The 5,069-nt window shown below is 42.6% G+C and overlaps 1 non-coding gene across 1 annotated transcript; it reads left to right on the top strand.

Annotated features, from left to right (window-relative positions):
- The first annotated feature begins 3,469 nt into the window (after nucleotides 1-3,469).
- trnap-agg (transfer RNA proline (anticodon AGG)) lies at nucleotides 3,470-3,558 on the top strand. Its single transcript is given in 2 exon segments — nucleotides 3,470-3,505; nucleotides 3,522-3,558. It is a non-coding gene; the product is annotated as a tRNA-Pro (tRNA).
- Nucleotides 3,559-5,069: the final 1,511 nt, after the last annotated feature.

Genomic DNA, 5,069 nt, shown 5'->3' with positions numbered 1-5,069 from the left:
TGTTTGAATGGAAAAAGTAGGGGATGGATGTCTGACGTTGCAGTAAATAGGAGATAAGGTCACTGAAAAGTTCAGGCAATGGACTGCTGATCCAGTATGCCCTCAACTTCGTCGTTATTGTGTTAAACCGTTTCCACTCGTTTTTTTTGGGCAATCACATTTAACCTCATTGCAAATTCACCTTTTACTGACAAGGATGCAGCTCATTGGTGAAGTAATGTCTCAAAGAATAATCTATTCATCAAAGGGAAAACATTAGCTGGACAATGGAGAGGGGGACTCATGAGATAGGTCTCTGAGAGTCAGCACAGGCACGAACGTCAGAATCTGAGAGCTAGATCCCTTACTGTCGGCGGCTCGTTGGTCTAGGGGTATGATTCTCGCTTAGGGGTTTTAATAATTGAAATGCGAGAGGTCCCGGTTTCAAATCCCGGACGAGCCCTGACAACTTTTAGTCAAAAAAACACTTCTCAGCCGGTCGACATGTTTCAAATTAAAACGTTTGATTGCTCGCCTTTGTTCACACAGCGTTCAAAAATCCTGGAGATTCCCAGGAGCAAAGTGAATCTCACCGAACTGAGTAAAGTTCATGTATCTCAGATGCACTCGGCTCTGTGTCTCATTGGACAACCTAAACCCGTGTTTGATTCTGGCCAATACTTGAGCAGTCCATCTTCCTTGCTGCACGCATGAGCTCACCTCCATTGGGATATGGATACATTCAGCGTCAATCTCAACTTCAAAGTGAAACAGACTCTGCCCTGAATATGAGTGCGTCCTGTTTCTCTCGCGCTGAAAAGATGGGAGAAGCTGGCTTTGGATTTAGCCCCTTGGCTGCCGAATGTAAACCGTACAGGAAATCAATCCGGGGTGGGCAAGCTGCCTTGTCTGATTAAAAGGCATTCAGACCCTACATTCCAGGCATGTTATAGTGTTCTGGCCTCAACATTCGGTTCGACGTATCGGATCATAAGCACCGCTCCCATTGTCTGATAATGGTTCTGCAATTCCCACTAACACCTCCTGTGGTCCATCCTTTGTTACTGTATTGCCCGCTTACCACCCACTTTGCCTTTACGCATTGTGCCATTTATTACTCAATCACTCCTACGCTCCACTGTATCACAGACATTCCCTTTTGTCCTTCCTCGCTGCCTATTTTTTTCCAGGCGCTATTTTCGTGGAAAAAATCTGTAAACTTTACATTTTTCTTAAAATATCGGAATGATCATCTGACTGAACGTGAGCCCGGGTTCTTCATCCACAGAATGTTCACGACCAGCTGAGTTTTACAGAATTATTTGTTTTTGTTCACTGTGTTTCTGTATCGCTTTTAAGGTGATGTCCTGTCTGTCCGAGGTCATTCTCTGTCTCTCCAAAATGGTTGCTATCAGTATCGGATCATTATGTATCTGTTTAAAAGGAATGTGCTGCCTGTCCCGGATTTTAAATTACAAATTTCAAAAACTGCCTTTGGAGGTTGCAGGAATTTTAGTTTGTTGGTGTGTTTGTGTAGCGAGGGAGTGTGTGCAAACGTGCTGCGCGATCTTACTGTGCATTTCATATCATGGGAGAAAAAATGCATTACATGCAACTTGAAGCCACACTGATTTGATTGAACACGCATTCGAGGACTGCCTAACAGGAGAAGAATCTGCTGTGGGATTTTGCTGTTCCACATCTGAAAGAAGGCAATTTATATAAGTTAGATACATAGCGATTTTAGCGAGAGCTTGCGGTTGGGCTATGTGACATGATGAGCTCCTTCCCCCTTATTTTCAAACACAAATCAAATCAAGACAAGACAAGACATGACTGACTGACTGACTTTGTTTATACAGATATATATATAAATATTAATGTATACGCATATTTACAAACAATCCGTTCTTTTTAACTTTCACAATAAATGTGCCTTTTCTGTTCTGCCAGCACTGGGCTCTATTACATTTGAGCTCTTTCACAGCACATGCAGCTGCTGTCAGATCCAGCAGAAAGGCACTCGCGACTTTAAAAGATCGCCTTTGTTCCCCATATCTTCCCTCGTGGCTTGTCTTACACCATGGGCTTACTGTGTTTGGGTATTTACTGACTGCACGCTCTGATTTCCAGTGGATTTCATGCAGTCGCACAGCCTTCGTTCAATCAAAAATATATAGATTAAGTAATAATGATTTATTTATTTAAATCAAACCAAATTAAATGTTTTGCAATAAAACTGTAAATGTATTTAATTTCTTATTGTGATCAATATACATATGTTTTAAATTGTCTTTTTTTCTGGGTTCGTTTTACTTCCCTCCCTCCTTCCTGCCTGTCAATCACCTGTGGCTTCAAAAACCGTCCCAGCCCCTCGTGGTCCTGAGATCCGCGCTCACTCACGCACAGCACAATTGCCTTCAGGAATGATAGAAATCCCACTTTAATCTTTTGAAAGGGACGTGCTGTCCGTGAAGGCCCATTCTACAGCTGTGTAAGATGGATGTGCTTCCTGTCCTGGATCATTCGGTGTCTGTTCAAACGGGATGGTTGTCAGTTCCGGTTCATCAACTGCCCCTTGAAGACGTATTTTCTCATAATCGGGATCATCCTGCATATTTTAAAAGGAGTTTGACTTCAGTTGCGATAACCGATTGTTAAACTGTTGTGTATCAAGCTACATTGACGTTGCCTGTGTCCGTGCACATCCATATCGCAGCGCATCGGTTCATTACTCAAAATATGCCCATATTTTCATAAATCCACTCCTTGAAAGATCCCTTGTCCCAAATTTGCTCTCAGTATAAGAAAACAACAAATTTCATGCCAGCAGCAGCAGCCGCGTGGCCTAATGGATAAATCGTCTGACTTCGATTGTAACTGTGATGTTATCAGAAGATTGCAGGTTCGAGTCCTGCCGCGGTCAGTTAACTTGCTGCGTGAAATTTTATATTCTTTATTTTGATTCTGCCTCAAAACCAACCATCTCGTGCAGTCACTCACCAAAAGTAAAGGAAGGCTGTTTGCTTTAAAAAGCTCATGGCACATTTTCATCACTGTCGATCTGGTTGCACGGGCAAAACAAGCGGTGAAGTAGACTTTCGTGCACATTATTTCTGTTTGAATGGAAAAAGTAGGGGATGGATGTCTGACGTTGCAGTAAATAGGAGATAAGGTGACTGAAAAGTTCAGGCAATGGACTGCTGATCCAGTATGCCCTCAACTTCGTCGTTATTGTGTTAAACCGTTTCCACTCGTTTTTTTTGGGAAATCACATTTAACCTCATTGCAAATTCACCTTTTACTGACAAGGATGCAGCTCATTGGTGAAGTAATGTCTCAAAGAATAATCTATTCATCAAAGGGAAAACATTAGCTGGACAATGGAGAGGGGGACTCATGAGATAGGTCTCTGAGAGACAACACAGGCACGATGGGCCGAATAGCAAACGAACGTCAGAATCTGAGAGCTAGATCCCTTACTGTCGGCGGCTCGTTGGTCTAGGGGTATGATTCTCGCTTAGGGGTTTTAATAATTGAAATGCGAGAGGTCCCGGGTTCAAATCCCGGACGAGACCTGACAACTTTTAGTCAAAAAAACACTTCTCAGCCGGTCGACATGTTTCAAATTAAAACGTTTGATTGCGCGCCTTTGTTCACACAGCGTTCAAAAATCCTGGAGATTCCCAGGAGCAAAGTGAATCTCACCGAACTGAGTAAAGTTCATGTATCTCAGATGCACTCGGCTCTGTGTCTCATTGGACAACCTAAACCCGTGTTTGATTCTGGCCAATACTTGATCAGTATATCTTCCTTTCTGCACGCATGAGCTCACCTCCATTGGGATATGGATACATTCAGCGTCAATCTCAACTTCAACGTGAAACAGACTCTGCCCTGAATATGAGTGCGTCCTGTTTCTCTAGCGCTGAAAAGATGGGAGAAGCTGGCTTTGGATTTAGCCCCTTGGCTGCCGAATTTAAACCGTACAGGAAATCAATCCGGGGTGTGCAAGCTGCCTTGTCTGATTAAAAGGCATTCAGACCCTACATTCCAGGCATGTTATAGTGTTCTGGCCTCAACATTCGGTTCGACGTATCGGATCATAAGCACAGCTCCCATTGTCTGATAATGGTTCTGCAATTCCCACTAACACCTCCTGTGGTCCATCCTTTGTTACTGTATTGCCCGCTTACCACCCACTTTGCCTTTACGCATTGTGCCATTTATTATTCAATCACTCCTACGCTCCACTGTATCACAGACATTCCCTTTTGTCCTTCCTCGCTGCCTATTTTTTTCCAGGCGCTATTTTCGTGGAAGAAATCTGTAAACTTTACATTTTTCTTAAAATATCGGAATGATCATCTGACTGAACGTGAGCCCGGGTTCTTCATCCACAGAATGTTCACGACCAGCTGAGTTTTACAGAATTCTTTGTTTTTGTTCACTGTGTTTCTGTATCGCTTTTAAGGTGATGTCCTGTCTGTCCGAGGTCATTCTCTGTCTCTCCAAAATGGTTGCTATCAGTATCGGATCATTATGTATCTGTTTAAAAGGAATGTGCTGTCTGTCCCGGATTTTAAATTACAAATTTCAAAAACTGCCTTTGGAGGTTGCAGGAATTTTAGTTTGTTGGTGTGTTTGTGTAGCGAGGGAGCGTGTGCAAACGTGCTGCGCGATCTTACTGTGCATTTCATGTCATGGGAGAAAAAATGCATTACATGCAACTTGAAGCCACACTGATTTGATTGAACACGCATTCGAGGACTGCCTAACAGGAGAAGAATCTGCTGTGGGATTTTGCTGTTCCACATCTGAAAGAAGGCAAATTATATAAGTTAGAAACATAGCGATTTTAGCGAGAGCTTGCGGTTGGGCTGTGTGACATGATGAGCTCCTTCCCCCTTATTTTCAAACACAAATCAAATCAAGACAAGACAAGACATGACTGACTGACTGACTTTGTTTATACAGATATATATATAAATATTAATGTATACGCATATTTACAAACAATCCGTTCTTTTTAACTTTCACAATAAATGTGCCATTTCTGTTCTGCAAGCACTGGGCTCTATTACATTTGA

The sequence above is a fragment of the Pristiophorus japonicus genome, unplaced genomic scaffold (genome assembly GCF_044704955.1).
Source record: "Pristiophorus japonicus isolate sPriJap1 unplaced genomic scaffold, sPriJap1.hap1 HAP1_SCAFFOLD_115, whole genome shotgun sequence".
Taxonomy (NCBI): Eukaryota; Metazoa; Chordata; class Chondrichthyes; family Pristiophoridae; genus Pristiophorus; species Pristiophorus japonicus.
This window is presented reverse-complemented; position numbering and strand designations above follow the sequence as displayed.